The following is an 18,589-nucleotide window of genomic DNA, read 5'->3' on the forward strand; positions in this document are numbered from 1 at the left end:
GATGACTGGATAAAGAAGTTGTGGTATATTTATTCAATGGAATACTACTCAGCCATAAAAAAAGAATAAAATAATGCCATTTGCAGAAACATAGATGGCTATGGAGAATGTCATTCCAAGTGAAGCCAGACAGAGAAAGAAAAATATCATATGAAATCACTTATATGTGGAATTTAAAAATAAAACAAAACAAACAAAAAACCAAATGAACTTATTTACAAAACAGAAACAGATTCATAGACATAGAAAACAAACTTATGGTTGCCCTGGCAGCGGGGAGGGATAAATTGGGAGTTCAAGATTTACATACAATGGAATACTACTCAACCATATAAAATAAAACAATGCCATTTGCAGCAACATGGATGGACTGGAGAGTGTCATACTAAGTGAAGTAAGCCAGAAAGAGAAAGAAAAATACTATATGATATCACTTATATGTAGAATCTAAAAAAAAGACAAATGAACTCATTTGCAAAACAGAAACAAGACTCGTAGACACAGAAAACAAATTTATGGTTACCAAAGGGGAATGGGGGATAAAGGGATAAACTGGGAACTTGAGATTTTATATCTTATGTAATATAGATAAACAACAAAGTCCTACTGTGTAGCACAGGGAACTATATTCAATACCTTATAATAGACTTTAATGAAAAAGAATATGAAAAGGAATATATATATATATATAACTGAATCACTAGGCTATATACCCAGAAATTATCACAACATTGTAAACTGACTATAATTCAATTTTAAAAAATAGATTGCCCATTTTGTTGTTTTGGTAAATGACTTCCCATTTCAGAACCTATTCTTAAGGAATGAATTTCACTCTAACCTCTCTCCCTCTCCCATCTTCAAATATTCTAATTTTTAGTCTGTAAGCAAGACAAAGAGTAAAATTTAAATAAAGGGAAAAAAAGAATCAATTATTGTGGAATTTACAGAGCTTTTTCATTAATGCTTTGGTCATACGTTTAAAAGGTACCATCCCATTTCCTAGACTGTCACTGGACTCCTTCTCTGTTCTCCTCTAGTGTGGCATGAAAATTCACAGTGCTTAACCTTTTCAAAAGCATTTAAATGTCTGGTTTTTCATTATTTATGAAAATATATGGTCCATTTTATTTTTTTGTCTATCTCGATTTAAGAATGATGTTCATAGAAAAAAATCAAAAAGTCATGCCAATTAGGGCAACTTTCTCTAATGTTAACTGACAATTTAATGGCACACATTTTCATTCTAGTAACTAAGTTCTGAAGACAAATGTTAAACTTTGAAAAAATTAAACAGTTCAAAAATGCTGGGAGCATAGCAGAAAAGCTATGGTTTTGTTTATTTAAGGTTTTTACAAAAGAACAGATAAACTTTGAAGAGGTGCAGAATTGCAGCGGCTCTTAGAGGACATGATTAACCACAGGCCCAAAGTCACTCACTCTGTAACACTGGCATTGCCACTGCTGTGACTTAAGTTAATTTTTTTATTCTTTCTTCCTCTGTTGGATGCTTTTAGCATTTGCTAAGGATGAATTTATTGAAAAAAACAAATGCTCCAAATCCAAAATACTTTCCGGAGACTTCACCAAAGTAAGTAACAAAAACAAATGACTTTCAACATGATGGCTGCTCCTTCTGATTTCTTCTGATTTTAGTTGCCCCAGATAAGGAGAACTCAGCAGGTGGCCTCTCCCACCAATGGCCTCCTCTTAGCTGTTGTGCCAATCCAGGCAATGCAACTACAGTCGCTTCTGCCCACTCCACGTTTGCTTCTTCCAAAAAAGAAATAGTATAACACGGTGGTCAATGCAGTGGGGTAAAGGCTTTGGAACCAGGCCATCGTGAACTCTGAACTTTAAAGTTTTCTAGACCTCTTCTGGGCTTCAATGTCCTCATCAGTAAAAGGGCTTAATAGTCCTATCTCAAAAGCTTATCATAAGAACGAAATGGGATAAGGTTTGGGAAGGGCCTGGCAAATGATCTTCGTTCATGAATGGCAGCTGAAAATAAACAGCCTCTCTTCTCTTCAGAGTTTCTTCTCCTCTCCCTTTTCTCCTTGCCCTGGAGACACAGAGAAAAGGAAGCACTGGAACAAGGCATGATCACACTTGCTTTTACTGATGCATCAAGTTCTTCCCCCTCCTATCAACTGTTCTATTTAAGGAGACAAGACTTTTCATCCTCAGGCTCTTCCACTCTCTCAGCCCATCTCCTGCCACTCTTCTACCCCACAGTGAACTTTTCTCCAACTGTCCATTGAAAACACTCCATGCCTCTTCAAGGTCTATGCAAGTTGTTTTCCCTGCTTGAAAGGCTCTTCTCAACCTTATTCTACCAAAGTTCTACTCATCCTTTAGCACAAATATCCCTGAATTTGAAGTCCACCTCCACCAGCCCTCTGGGCTTCCCTCCCGTCTGTACTCCCATAGCACTTTGCACTCAGCTGACTTAAGGCACGAGTCACCTTGGAGTTTAGTGGTGAATTGCCATGTCTGTCTTTCCTAGAAGAACGTGAGTCTCTTCAGGGCAGGACTCATCTCTTACACCACCAGGGTTTAGCCCAGTTTCTGGCACTTAGTACAGGCATGCCTCATTTCAATGTGCTTCACTTTACTGTTTCACAGATGCTGTGTTTTAACAAATTAAAGGTTTGTGGCAACTATGCATCAAGCAAGTCTATCACTGCTATTTTTCTAACAGCATTTGCTCACTTTGTAGTCTCTGTGTCACATTTTGGTAATTCTCACAGTATTTCAAACTTTTTCATTACATTTTTTATGGTGATCTGTGATCAGTGATCTTTGGTGTTACAACTGTAATTATTTTGGTGTGCCATGAACTGCACTTACATGAGATGGTGACACATCCAATCAATAACTGTGTGTTTTGACTCTTCCACTGACTGTTTCCCCATCTCCCTCCCTCTCCCCAGACCTCTCTATCCCCTGAGATACAACAATATTGAAATTAGGCCAACTAATAACTCTACAGTGACCTCTAAGTGTCCAAGTGAAAGGAAGGGTCACGTGCCTCTCACTTTAAATCTAAAGCTAGAAATGACTAAGCTTAGTGAGGAAGGCATGTTGAAAGCCTACATAGGCCAAAGTTAGTCCTTCTGTGCCAAACACTTAGCCAAGTTGTAAATGCAAAGGAAAAGTTCTTGAAGGAAATTAAAAGTACTACTCCAGTAAACATGCAAATGATAAGAAAGCAAAACAGCTTTATGGCTGATATGGAGAAAGTTTTAGTGGTCTGGTTGAAAGATCAAACCAGCCACAACATTCCCTTTAGCCAAAACCTAATCTAGAGCAACTCTCTTCAGTTCTGTGAAGGCTGAGAGAGGTGAGGAAGCTGCAGAGGAAAGTCTGAAGCTAGCAGAGGTTGGTTCATGAGGTTTAAGGGAAGAAGCCGTCCCCATAACATAAAAGTGCAACGTGAAGCAGCAAGTGCTGATGTAGAAGCTGCAGTGAGTTATCCAGAAGATCTAGCTAAGATCATTAATGAAGGAGACTGCACTAAACAACAGATTTTTCAATGTAGATAAAACAGCATTCTATTGGAGGAAGACACCATCTAGGACTTTCATAGCTAGAGAGCAATGTCAATGCCTGGCTTCAAAGCTTCAAAGGACAGGCTGACTCTCTTGTCAGCGGCTGATGCAGCTGGTGACTTTAAGTAGAAGCCCATGTTCATTTACCATTCCAAAAACTTTAGTGCCCTTAAGAATTATGCTAAAGCTACTCTGCCTGTGCTCTATAAATGGAATAACAAAGCCTGGATGACAGCACATCTGCTGACAACATGATTTATTGAATATTTTAAGCCCTCTGTTGAGATCTACTGCTTAGAAAAAAAATGCCTTTCAAAATACTACTGCTCATTGATAATGCATCTCATCATGCAAGAGCTCTAATGAAAGTGTTACAACAAGATTGATGTTGTTTTCAAGCCTGTTAACAAAACATCCATTCTTCATCCTGTGGGTCAAGGAGTAATTTTGGCTGTCAAATCTTATTATTTAAATAATAAATTTCATAAGGCTAACCTGCCATAGTGATTCCTCTGATGGATCTGGACAAAGTTAATTGAAAGCTTTCCAGAAAGGATTCACCAGTCTAGATGCCATTAAGAACATTTGTGATTCCTGAAAAGAAGTTAAAATATCATGGTTAAAATATCAAGGTTAACAAGAATTTGGAAGAAGTTGATTCCAGCCCTCATTGATGACTCTGAGGGTTCAAGACTTAAGTGGAGGAAGTAACTGCAAATGTGGTGGTAATAGCAAGAGAACCAGAATTAGAAGTTGAGCCTGAAGACGTGCCTGAATTGCTACAGTCTCATGATAAAATTTTAATGGATACTGAGTTGCTTCTTACAGATGGGCAAAGAAAGTGATTTCTTGAGGTGGAATCTACTTCGGGTAATGATGCTGTGAAGATTATTGACATGATAAGAAAAAATTTAGAATATTTCATAAACTTAGTTGATAAAGCAGTGGCAGGATTTGAAAGGATTGACTCCAATTTTGAAAGAAGTTCTAATCTGGGTAAAATGCTGTCAAACAGCATTGAATGCTACAGAGAGATTATTCATGAAAGGAAGTCAACTGATGCAGCAAACTTCATTGTTGTCTTATTTTATGAAATTGCTACAGCCACCCCAATCTTCAGCAACCACCACCCTGATTAGTTAGCAGCCATCAACATTGAGGCAAGACCGTCACCAGGAAAAATATTAGGACTTGCTGAAGGTCAGACGATGGTTAGAATTCTTTAGCAATAAAGAATTTTTTAAGTAAGGTATGTATATTATTTTTAGACATAATACTATTGCACACTTAATAGACTACAGTATAGTATAACATAACTTTTATATGCACTGGAAAACCAAAAAATTCATCTGACTTGCTTTACTGCTATGTTTGCTTTATTGTGGTTGTCTGAAACCAAACCTGCAATGCCAACAAGGTGTGCCTGTATTAAATTAGATGCTTATACTGAAAATGAAGGGCCAGAAAGAGAAAGAAAAATACCATATGATATCGCTCATATGTGGAATCTAAAAAAAACCCCAAAACACAAAAGGACACTATGAACTCACCTACAAAACAGAAACAGATTTTTCAGACTTAGCAAACAATCTTATGGTTACCAAGGAAAGCAGGTGGGAAGGGATATATTTGGGAGTTTGCTATTTATGAATATTAGCCACCATATATAAAAATAGATTTAAAAATTTTTTCTTTTGTATAGCACAGGGAACTGTACTCAATATCTTGTAGTAACCTTTAATGGAAGAAGAAAAAATTATGAAAATGAATGTATGTATGTATATGCAAGACTGGGACTTTGTGCTGTACATCAGAAATTGATACATTGTAATTGACTGTACTTCAGTTTAATAAAAAAGAAAAAAGAAAATGAATGGACACTTATCTTTCCAATCACCCCATAAATCCCATCCTTTCCCATTCCCAACAAATCTCTTATAATCTGTATTGTGGTGAAAACATGAAAGATGCAACATACATGTGTTTCAAATCAATACATTATATACCTTAATCTTACACAATTTTATGTCAATTATATCTTAAGCTGGAAAAATAAATACATAAATTATGAAATAAAGCCACTGACACCCTGCCCCAACTTGGCTCCCCCCAAAGTAGACTCTGAAACAAGGATTTTTAATGCAAGCAATTTACTTGAGAGGTGATCCCAAACACTGAGGGAGAGTAAAGGAAGGGAGCCAAGAAGAGGAAGCAGCCAATAAAGGTGAATTATCAAGTCAGTCCCACATGGGTGACTGGGATGGGGTCCCATGGGAAAACAGTGTAAATGAGAATTTTCTTACCCAAGAAGAAAAGAAGTTCAAGAACTCATCCACCGACTCCAACAGTCACTGGTGAGGGCTACTCCTGGAGTGCCAATTCCCTGGCCCTTCTATGTGTCACATGCCCAGGCAAAGTGGACACTCTTGGCTTAGAGGAAAATATCAGGCAGATCTGGCTGGTCTCACAGAGGTGGTGAGGCTTTCCTGAGGGATGAGAGCAGGGCACCAACAGCAGCACATGCCTCAGGCACTGACTTCCAACTGGAAGCTTCAGTTGAGTCCCATCAGCAGCCAAGCTCTGATTCCAATCCATTTTGAGAGTGACAAACATGAAATTTTAATAGCAAAAATTCCCTTCCCAGAGATAGCAAGCCAACACTGAAAGAGTATAAAAAGGATTTTTTGCAACAGCTGCTCCTTATTTATAGTTTACTTCTAGGATTGTGGACCAGAAAACTACATAAATGGATCATCTGGAGAAGAATGTTGCTTGCAGACAGAGATGACCCTGTCATATTCTCAGTTGCTCCTGATGAAAGGTTTTACTCCTTTGATGATTCACTCCAATATTTAAATGTCCTTGACTCTGAACAATAAAAGTAGCTTACATTTATTGGATACTTACTGTGCACCAGGGCGCAAAATCTAAGCTCATTTAATCCTCCCAACAAACTGATAAGGTAATTATTGTATCTGTATTTTTCATATGGGAAAACTAAAGGTCAGAGAAGTTGAGGAATCTTCTCAAAGCGACAGTGTACTAGCAAGTGTTTGGAGAGGGGACTCTAACCCAAGTCTTTTTGACTCCTGTATTCATATCCTTAACTCACATTCACTGAGTTCACTATCCTGTGTCCTTAATAAAGAGAAAGATCTAGTTCATTAGCATTTTTCCATAATAATTCTTCTTCAAACACCCCTTCTTTAAGTTATATCCATATCTTTAGCCATTTCCCATATATTATTTTCTTGTCTTTTACTCATGTACGTTTCTCAGTCTCAACCTCTTAATTTTCTATATCCTTCAATAAAATGCCAGTGTTCTACATAGAGACTGCATCTAATTCCTAGCAGTCTACAAATCACAAACCTATGAAAAATTATATATAAGCATTTATGTTTAAATCTTGAATTAAGCTAGCCAAATAAAAGCATCATGAGGGGGTGGGTATAGCTCAGTGGTAGAGAGAATGCCTGGCATGCACAAGGTCCTGGGTTCAATCCCCAGTACCTCCATTATCAATCAATCAATCAATCCTAATTACTCCCCCCCCAATAAGATAAAATAAAAGCATCATGAAACTACTCCCAGCTTAAAAAATTACAGCATGTGAGACATAAAGCAATTCTGAAGCAGAGAAAATTCATTACAATCTTCAGAATAACGAAATGGTGCTTTGGGTTGTGAAAGTATTCTGATTTTGCTCATAAAACAGGCTAACAAGAAAATTCCTTTCTTTAACCATTCAAGGAAAATTATATGTTAAGGCTGATTTATGTTTGCAAATGTGTAGTAAGTTCATTCAGCACAAGATCTTTTCCCAGACCTTAAACTAGCAAAATTTCTACTAATTTCATTTTGCTTCTTTGCAACCAGATCTCGGACATATGATGTACATAGTGTGACAAGTTTCATTTTTTCTTAAAGATCAGCATTACTGTCACTCTGTGGGTCTTAAATGTCCCCAGTTTCCACAAATGTAACTTTATATTCATCAAAATCATTAGTTTTTATATGCTATTATGTAACCCTTTATATTATAAAGAATAATATAAACCAGACTATCAAAGGTTTAAGGAGGGACAGCATAACTATGGGGTATATATCTATGATATTTAACACTCATTCTTATATGGCCCTGAATAAGATAAGAGATGCATGCATTTTCCCACTTGTGACCTGAGTTACTCTTAGTACATGAGTTGGCTTTCTCAGTTCACCCCTCCAGACCCACCCTTCTTCAGTCTGCTCTGTGCCCTTATGATTAACCTGGGTGGACTCCATCAGTGAGTTCCCATGCCCTCTGCCTTTCAGATGGATTTGCACAATGGAAAACACTTATTCTCTATATAAGTCAGTTTTTCTTAACATCATATCACAGTGGTTTATTCATTCACTCATGCAGTAAATATCTGTTGAGTGCCTACTATGTACCATGTTCTGTACTAGTCATTGGAGATCCAGTGGTTGCTAGATAAATGTAGAGTTTATGTCTCGGTACCCTAACATTTTCCCTTTTGAATTCCATGTTGAAAGTATTTTTCTATTGGGCTGTATTTAAGTAATTTTCCAATTAAACAAATTAATCAAAGATCATCAGCAGATGAATGGATAAACAAAATATGGCATATACATATATGGAAAAGTGCTCAGCCATAAAAAGGAATGAAGTACTGATAAATGCTACATTGTGGATGAACCTCAAAAATATTAGGCTAAGCGAAAAAAGCCAGACATAAAAGGTCACATATTGTATGACTCAATTTATGTGAAGTACCCAAAATACGTAAATCCATAAAGACAGAAAGCAAATTGGTGGTTGCCAGGGGCTGGGGGAGCGGAAAATGAGGAGTGACTGACTGACTTATGGGTATGAGGTTTTGTTTAGGGTGATGAAAGTGTTTTGTAACTATATAGATGGAATGTTTGCACAATTCTGTAAATGTAGCAAATGCCAATGAATTGTACCTTTTAAAATGGTTTATTTTATGTTATGTGAATTTCACCTCAACAGAAAGAATTAATCAAAGATAAATATACTAACCAATCAGCATTCTATCAGCAGAGGTAATCAGAGACTACTATAGTAAGATGAGTTCATTCCAGCTAAAAGTAAAAAAAAAAAAATTGATGCTTTAATTTGTCTATAAACTGATCTTTTGCCTTTATTAACCAGGCAACTTTTTATATACAAATCGTCTTTAAGCCAAGAAATGAAGTACTATTGAGAAGTTACACAAGCATTCTAGGCACTAAACCATGTTTCATTATAGATTTATATATTAACTTTCTGGTTTATATGATAAAAATACTCATGATAGTAATAAACAGATGAAGAACTACAACAGTAACAGTATCATCAACAGCAACCATGACACCTGACGTTTACTGAGTCTAGAATTGCCAGGAACTGGGACAAGTGCTGGACAACCATCATTTCATTCATGCTTCATATGAGGTACTGTTATTTTCCTCTTTTTTTCAGATGATGACACTGAGACTCGTGGAGGTCAGAAAACTTGACTAATGTCAAAATCCAGTAAAAAGCAAAGCCAGGTTTTCATCAAGGAGTCTGTCTCCAGCAACCTGTGTGATTGACCTCTCTGCCAAATTGCTGAAGCATTACATAAAGCTAAACTGCTGTGCATAGTGGCAGCTGTGCTAAGCTGTTTAGTCTCCCTGATGCCAGGCAACTAAACACCAACAAAACTCAGCCAAAAGGTGAGGCCAGATCATGCTCAGTGGTAGCCCAGAGTCCCTCCTAGAAAAGTCCAGACTTGGCATATTGACCAATCAATATGTCCAAACAATGTTTCTATCCAGTTGTTCTTTAATTTTAAATACATGAATCTTTAAGCTATTGAGAATGATATGCTCAAACTAGGAAATCATTTTAAAATTACCCCTTAATAAACATTCTCCTATTTAATAATTTATTTAGTGAACCACTAAAATATCAGAGTGCGATACCTAGAAGTTCTTCAATTTTAGACACAAAAAGTATGTCTATTAAGATATAGTCAATTTTATAATAAAGACAACAGCAGTGCAAGGCTTATGACGTAGCACCACCTGGACAACTATTCTGATCCACTTTGCCCCATACAGAGAGTGCTGCCCAAGAGACAAAACTTTTTACGTGTTTCATCCAACTGACTTAATAGTGAGGTTCTTTTATACTTATAGTATTGGTTCTACATGAGAATATGCTATATTAAAAAGCAGTTGTAAAGTAAAATTTCCACTTATTTAATCCTTAGGAGAAACAGGTCAGTATTATTACCAATTATTATTGAAATTTCTAAATTGCCAAACATGTGCAGCTGGCTTTAGGTTTTATTATACAAAACAATAAATATAAAAATATGACCTCTCAATTCTTAGGAATTAGAACATGCAGTCCCCACTTGGAATTCATAACAATCATTGCTGTGACTATTTAATGCACATTTCTCACTTACACCTCACATCGTACTAAAGATTTAGAAGAAAGTTTATTGAACAACCCCGATATGTCATTGTGCAAATGATTCTCCATCTGAAACTCACAAAGGACAGATACTGATTACTCAGAATGCTTGGGGAATAGCAGTTCTGATTAATTATAAGTATTTTAGATTGTAAGAAATACTTCTACATTTCCATAGTGGTTGAGACATTCCTTAAGCCATGTTTGAGTTGAATTTACTGTATTTGTAAACACAGCAAAGCAAATTAGTGATCTCTCAGAGCTGAGTGTTTTTAGATTCTAAAAATATTTTTAATATTCTCACCATGGTCAGTACAAAGTGGACACACAAAAAACATGTGTCAACACATTCAAGATGTTCCTGATGCTGGTGAATAAAGACTGTTGTTCCCAGGATATTCCCTAAGGTTCACTGACTTTCTTACATTGACTTCTTTATATCAGATTTTTCTTCATACTTGTGCTGGGAAAGAGTATGAAATCCAAGTTCCTGCTTTGCTTACAATCCCCTTGTAAGAACAGGAGCCCTACGAGACATTTTCTGGAAAAAAAAAGTTGCAATGATTCACACCAAATATGCCTTGTGAAGCTGCTGCTGCTCTGACCTCAGAGAAGAGGGCCCAAGTTAAAGGCAGGTCACCACGCAGTCTGGATATGGAGGAAGCTGTCAGGTCTGAAGTGGTCTGATGAAACTTGCCAGGCCAGGAACTTCACTGTACGTAGTAACAATGCACCTCAGAAGATTATTTTTTCCCTCTGGAAGTATTAATTCCAGTCTTGGAAATTTGGAGATGCAAAATAATTATATAGTTTGAAGACTCTGTGGTCTCTTGAATCCTTGTAACAAAGTCTCATTACCTAGAATCACAACATACTAGTCAAAGAGGAGCCCTAAATAATATATACAGGTTACCTCAATCCATTTTTAATGATTAATCAGTTTAAACATAATCAACCCAGATTTTATTAGGTGGTGGACAAAATGAGGGTAGTGGACTTTGGAATCAAAACTGTGTTTAAATCCAGACAACTTGACTTTACCATTTTAAAGAATATCAGGTAATATTAGGCAAGCTATGAAGACCCTTACTGAGCCTCAGTCTCCTTTCTTTAAAATGGGCATAATAATTCTTACTTCACAGATTCAAACAGGGAAAGGACATAGTAAGGGGTCTGTCACATAGGCAGAACCCAAGAAATATTCTTTCTCTCCCCAATCCTTCTACTGATTTCCGATTTTAACTTTTAGATGCATTCATGTCTCCAAATCCAACTAACATGCTTGCTGTCAAATTAAAACAAAAACCAAAACAACAGGTACAATTAAAGAATTCTGAAAGTAGGCAAAAATGTTGGGAGTTCAGAAAGGGAGGAAAGGGATTTTTAAAAGGTAACATTATTTTTTGAATATTAATATTGGACTGTCTTTTTGTTCATTTTAAAAGTGATACTTAAAATCAGGTCATACTTTCCAAGTCTAACAAACGGAATTCAGAATGGGAAAACAGTCTCTGTTGTTATATCCATTTCCATAAGAACCCAAGGAAATCAGAAAGAAATCAAAACATGACCAAAGAATAAGACATCTTAAAAACTTTCCCCCCAACTTCATCAAAATTTTCATAAGCTCACCTTTGGTTTCTGCTAAAACTTTCCTATTTTGCCTAAACGGGCCCATCCGATTCCCCCAACTGTAAATCCGTCTCATGTTCTCAGAACAGGATCTTTTCTCCCTCAGGCCTTCACTTTCCATTTAAATACCCTCTGCTACTTTTCTCCAAAAATCCTTATAACAAATATTAGCTTACATACAAGGAAAGCAAGTAGAGTTTCAAAATGGGCCAGGGGCGGCATTCTTAAAAATAACTCTGAGGAACAACACTTACTTATCCAATAGAAACACAATCAGAATTCAGAATAGTTAACTGTGGGATTTGTACATTTATCTGCTCTTTGAAAAGGTAAAATAAACATGAAAAATTCCATAAAATCCAAACCAAAAGTCACCTGCCATCACCACCACTCTGTCCTTTCCAATAAACACTTGTTGGCAGAGGCAGGAGGGAAATCGAAGTTTCTTGCCTCTTGAAGTGACAAGCACATTCTTTCCTCATCCGCCAAGCTGCTTTTCTCCCTCTGAAGCTCCAGCTGTTCTCAAAACCCAGACATTGTTCCCTTCACTGGCCGGCCTCTGGCTCTAACTCTCAGCCAAGACTGCTTCTCCCTGAAATCTCTCGGGGACACTAGCAGCCAGGACTTGGAAGATTGTGCCTACTTAAAGTTAGTTGGGTTTTTGGCGGGGAGAAAAAGGGGGGAAAAAGAGGGGGAGAGAGATGAATGGGAAATACTGTGCGTCAGCACAAGAACTCAAAACAATTGTTTGGACAATGCCTGATCCTCTGGTGCTGCCAAGTGGTGGCTGATGATTTTCATAGTGGTGTCCAGACTTTGAGACTGTGGGATCTTTTTTCATTGTTGTTCACAGCCTGGGGCCCCCCAAGTTCTGCTGTGGAAAATAAAAGACACTCACAAGATAAGGAAGTCCCTTGTAACTATAATTTCTTTCAGTTATCATATGAATGAGAAAATTCATAGGACCATGGGATACTTGCAGGGGGTAGGGTGGTGAATTTTAAGTCCATTCATTTATATAAACAAGCTCCACAAAGGACAATGTGAATTAATTCCTCAGGGATTATGAGGAGTAAATCGTTTATGTTTCTTCCAATTAATAATGTTCCTCCCTTGGCCGTTAAGTGTGATAGAAGTAGGAGAAAAGGAATACAAAGATACATTTGTTCACTTTCAAATGCAGGAACTCAACTATCAGAAGAAAAGGCAAACACCTGCAACTATTTAGAAATTCTGGTTTTAAAAAACGTTAAAACTATCCTACGTCCATACTATCCCACCTTGATAAGGAACCAAGAACGAATTTTTTAACTTCACACATAGCTGTTAATCACTGTCTGCAGTGCTTCTTGAAAGTACAACACATTAATCTGTCATTACACTTAGAGATGTCAGTCAAAGTCTAGCCAGCTGAATTAGTTAGAATATAGATTTGGCGAAGTGTGAAAAGAACCGAACAGCAGAGTTCCCTTTACAAAACGATTGTCGTCTTATTTCTCATTCTCATGACAGTACGACTGCACACAGTCCAGAGGCAGGAATTCTGGCTCCTTCTATTTGTTTCACCACACCAAGGACATTTCTGCCATCCACATGGTCCAAGATGATCTTCACTCAGGCCAGTGAGACGTGAAAGAAAGGGAGCAAACGGGGAGAGTCCATCACTTCCCTTTAGGAGCATGACTCGGAACTTGCACATATCATGCCCACCTACTTCCCAGTAACTATACTGTGGTTACACAGTTACTGTCTGAAAAAAATGTTGTCTTTATTTTGGGCATCCATGTGTCAGCTAAATATAAAGAATTCTGTTACTTTAGTACAGAAATCAGCAAACTATGCCCGTAGGCCAAGTCTGGCCCACTGCCTGGTTTTAAGTGACCTACAAGCTAAAAATGGTTTTTACATTTTTGAGTGCTTGAAAAAAAATGAAGAGAAAAACAACATTTCGTGATGTGAAAATTATGTGAAATTCAAATTTCAATGTCCATAAATAAACTTTTATTAGAACACAGCCACACTCATTCATTTAAATATTGTCTACAGCTGCTTTCATGCTGCAAGAGCAGAGCTGAGTAGCTGTGACAGAGACCACATGGCCTACAAGGCCTAAACCATTTACTGTCTGGCCCTGTGCAAAACGGGTTTTCTGATCTTTGCTTTAGAAGGAAAAAAGACATGTATGGATGGATAAGTTGCCAACTTGGCAATACCTAAGTGGTGAAACTGGGAACAGGAGAGGGTGGATTTTTAAAGGGGCTGCAAGTGAGTTTTATTCCTTTAAAAGTTTTTAATTTTATGTAGTTGTATTAGGTATCCATTTATGCATTAAATATTACTCTGAAACTTAAGCGGTTTAAACAGTAAGTTTTATTCAGTTTCTGCTCAGGGTCAGGAATTCATAAGGGCTTACCTGGGTGGCTCTAGAGAGGAGTCTCTCATAGATCTGCAGTTATGATGTTGGCAGACGCTGCAGCCTCACCTGAAGGCCTGACTGGGGCTGGAGGAGCCACTGTTGGATGGTTCATGCACATGTCTGAATCATCTGAGAGACAGAAACAGAGAGGGAGGGAGGGAGGGAGACTAAGCAGGAATTCACAGTGCTTTTGTACTCAGTCTTCAAAGTCTCACACTGTTATTTCCATTATATTCTTTTTGTTAGAAGAGATTCACTAAGTCCACTCCAGCCCATACTCAATGGGAGGGCAATTAGTTTCCCTCCATCAAAAAGAAAAATATCAAATAATTTGTGATCATTTTTAAACGACCACAGCAGTATTTGAGGAGAAAAAAGTAAACCATCTGTCTTCATATAATGCTAGGGAGATGAGTCTGGTGATTATAAAGTAATTATGTTTATTTGACCAGGAAAAAAGAATACTAAGTCCTACATTATAGACGACAATCAGGTTTCAGCTCCCTCATCTACTCCAGTCAGCTGGTAGTAGTTGCCGGGAGTACTACATTGAGAAGGACTGATAGCTAGCAAGTCCATGTATTTTCTATCACTGGACTTTTAAAAAATATCAAAAGTCTAAACAATGAAAATTTGGAGAAGAAACAGTATGTGCAGTATGTTCAAATGTCCAGAAAGCTCATGCAGCCACAGCTCTTGAACAGCTCTCCCAGCGTTGTTTCTCAGAGCATGGTTTCTCATGAGATTCCCTCTCTTCATCAAGCCTTCCTGCCACCAAGTGTTTATTGAGCATCTGTGTGTTACACAGGTACTCTGGCCACCAGAGATATAATGGGGGACAAAATAAATGTCTTGACATCACGATAAATAAGACTTTCTGTATTCTGTAAAAAGTCCTAATTTTTCTTCCCCTTTCCAAAAATCGTATGTTTTATTTCTGATTATTATCCAACTACACTAGATATTCTAGGTCAATACTAAATAATAGTAGTGATTTTACATGTTTCTGGTCCCTGTATTACAGGGTTTCCCAGAGTGTGTGTCACAGGACAGTATTTCCAGGGGGTATTAATAGGTATAACTTGAATAGAAGGTTTTCACAATCACATCAAAGATTGGAAAATGTTGGATTAAACAAAGTTGAACAGATTTCTCTACTGCAGGCAACTTTAACGGGCCATGAACCACCAGGAAAAGAATGATATACTGTATGTCCGAAAGTTACTTGAGTTTAAAATCCTATGTGTTTTGTTTTGTTTTCATGGAATGCTTATTCAGGTGGTCTGACAAGTGCTGCTGGAGGAAATCTAAAGTCACTGTTTCTTTATCTCCCTTTCAGCCACATCAGTTCTCTCGTGTTTCCCTAAGACCTTAGAGTTCATTGCAACACATAAATGTCCATTATTACAGCAATATACGAATCCTGATTGGAAAGGAAATAAAAGGTGGCAATTATTCTCGTAGAGTAATGCTTTAATATCTGAGTATTTTAAAGCCATACAAGTGTTTTTAAACACATAATTTATAATGACAAATATATAGAATATTTACTCATATATACACCTGTATAAAGATATATATATACCTGTATAAAGATATATATGTGTGTGTGTGTGTGTGTGTGTGTGTGTGTGTGTGTGTGTGTGTATGCACATTTTGGAGTTAAAACAACTTTTCAGATTGCCTGGAAATATAATTTATTGAGTCCACACAATGTATAAAACACTTTCAGGCATTAAATACAGTGATGAGGAAGAGGGAATATTTTACAAATGTTAGCTTGTTAATGTAATTAATAGCTCAAAGGATTTGAGGACAAAAATCCTTAAAACATATCATTATCATAATGGATAGTTTATAAATAGAAGTACAGCTTATAAAAAGAGGCCACACCAAGGGCTCTGCCTCACTTAAGATCGGTGTGCACAGGACATAACAGAAATCTGACGACAGTGGCTTAACCAAACAGCCTCACATAAGAAGTGCAGAGGCGAGGGCCCAGTGGTAACCTGGTGTCATCAGTGCCCCAGGATCCATTTCCTTTTCACTCCTCCACTCCCACTGTGTAGCTCAGTTCCTCATCCTTGTTATGAGATGGTCTCCTGTTGCCTGTTGCCTTCAACCTCACTGCCTGCTTTCCAGGCAAGAATGAGAGGGAAGAAGGAGTAAAGGGTCAAAATGTATCAGGTTTTGTCGATTATTTCATCAGCTGAGCATGTCATGTGGTTACCACTAACTGCAAGCAAGTCTGGGAAAGCGTTTTAGCTGGAACCATGGATGCACTGAGCAAAATTTGGTTAAACACAAAGAAAAAATGAATGAATATTTGGTAGTCTACTCGCCTGTCTTTTCTAGACTCACTAGTCGTGTCAGAGTCAGAGAAGGCTGAAGCTAATAATAATGTTTTAAAATAGATACCCTTCTTTCTTTCTAAATCATCTCCTACCTATCATACTTCTAACCTCCAAATACCTTTAACTAGCAATTTACTTTTGTCATAAACACAAAATTTCATGGAATTCCTACTACTTCCTTTGAATAGCAATGAAATAAATGTGTAAATAATTTCCATTGAATGTTTGAAATTTTCAGCTTTACCATGTTAAGAAATGGCGGGTTGCTTCTGTTTTTATTTGAACTGTTTTTGCCAGCAAAAATAACTGTTCACATTGGCAGAAGTAGAACATTTGCCAGCATGAAAAAGTCCTGTATAGAATAGCATTTAGCATACCATAACACATATTTTCTTACTCTCACAAATCTAGTTTAAAACCTTAATTTTTTATAGCTATGGCCTCAATACTTCAAAATTTTAACTTTTTTTTCAAGTTTGTAGCACATAAAAGTACATGTGTGAGCTTACAGTGCCAAGAAAAGTTTTCTTAAAGTTATTGCATTTCTACTTGGAATTCTGGCTTCATTTTGCACACACTATGCCGAATGCCTTCTTATACAGAACACAGAAACACGTTCTTATAGTCACTAATCTTTCTGGTGATGTCTTAAATTTCTCTCTGACTCTCCTTGACACCCAAAGAGCACTTCTCGTTCCTTTCTGCTTTTTAATTTTTTTAAATTTTTTAGAATATTAATTCCATGTTATCAACGTTCTAATATCCATCTTCTACAAGTGGCTAGTGACGTAGATACTGGGTACTCTCCTTTTTAAAAGATCCATAGGTCTGTTAAACTCAAGATGGTTCCTAGAAACCAGATTCCCCCCAAATGTAATGAACTAAAGTACCACCTATGAAGAATCTGTTTCAACTTACCCATAAAAGTGCATAGCTCCCAGTATCGAACCATGGCGAAATGGTTTTTATCACATAATATGAACTAGAATATTGCCACGTAAAGTGATAATGATAGAGACTATGTAACAACCTGGGGAAATGTTTATGATTTAATATTAAGCAGATTTCAACTTGAGGAAAATTGGAACATTAGACAAAATTAGAAGGCAATATGCAATAATGAAAATAATTGTGGAAGGTCTACAGTGTATTTTTTTCTGTTCCTTTTTTTTTCTGTCCTGTCTGATTATTCTTCAATGTCCATGTATTATTTTCATAATTATAAAAAAGGGAGGTAAAAATGATTTTTAATAAAAATCTTGTCTTCTAGAACCTTCTTTGTACTTTTTCCTATTTTTTGGTTCTTCCTTGAGATGCTCAGCAGCCTCTGTCCCCCAAATGCCTTCCTTGGCCACTTCCCTGAAAAAAGGGAGTTCCTATTGGCCCCCACTTCATCGCAGGCCTTTCCTACATTTACAGTTTCACCATCCTGTCTGAGTCCCATTTCCACTGGCCCTCCTTACTGGTTGGGTGCTTTTTAAGTAGCCATTTCCATTTCAACACTTTAATAACTACATAACATTCAGTTCCTCAGCTATAAAGGATGAGGATACCTCTTCTTGGGATCACTGTTAAGACTAAAGAGAGTGACAGATATACATCACTCAAATCGTGGTGCCTGTCACAGAGTTGACCCCATTATACAATACCCGTAGAGGTATGAATAACAGTACTAACAGTATTCCTCTCAAATGCATATATGTGCATTTAAACAAAGTTTTGGTCAAAAGAGCTTTCAAGCAAAAGGAAAGACCCATGAAAAAGTTAGCTGAACAAGAGCCAATGGTAAAGAGTGTTAAGTTCAGAAAGTGAGATTCAGAGACACAAAAAGATTATATTCTATCCTTCAACTAGCTAATGGCAGAGAAAGACAAGAACCCCAGTCTGCAGGGTTCCTGGGAGAGTGTGGTGCTCTCTACACTGGGACATCTTCGTTGGTGCTCAGTGCTTGCCTGGATGACTTAATAGCACAGCTGTCTGCTGAGAAGTCCCTTCTTTGTTTTCCTTCATTGCTATTTACCTCCATCAGACAATCCCATAGCTCCGTGGACATTTGACCACCCACAACACAAGAACAACTTCCTTTCTGCCTTTGGCTGGTAGCACATATGAATTGCTAATCCTTTCTTAAACCTCTAGGTGAACCTCAGATTCTCATGGGACT

General features: G+C 37.3%; 1 protein-coding gene across 4 annotated transcripts in view; it reads right to left on the bottom strand.

Annotated features, from left to right (window-relative positions):
• Positions 1-14,085: 14,085 nt before the first annotated feature.
• COX18 (cytochrome c oxidase assembly factor COX18) overlaps positions 14,086-18,589 on the bottom strand; it is a 74,610-nt gene continuing 70,106 nt past the window's right edge. For 2 of the 4 annotated variants that reach the window (XM_072941282.1, XM_072941247.1), the window contains exon 11: positions 14,086-14,200. The gene's annotated coding sequence lies outside the window, so the exon portion shown is untranslated. The remainder of the gene's footprint in view (positions 14,201-18,589) is intronic. The other 2 variants (XM_072941265.1, XM_072941251.1) reach the window with 2 other exon arrangements.

Source organism: Vicugna pacos, chromosome 2 (genome assembly GCF_048564905.1).
Source record: "Vicugna pacos chromosome 2, VicPac4, whole genome shotgun sequence".
Taxonomy (NCBI): Eukaryota; Metazoa; Chordata; class Mammalia; order Artiodactyla; family Camelidae; genus Vicugna; species Vicugna pacos.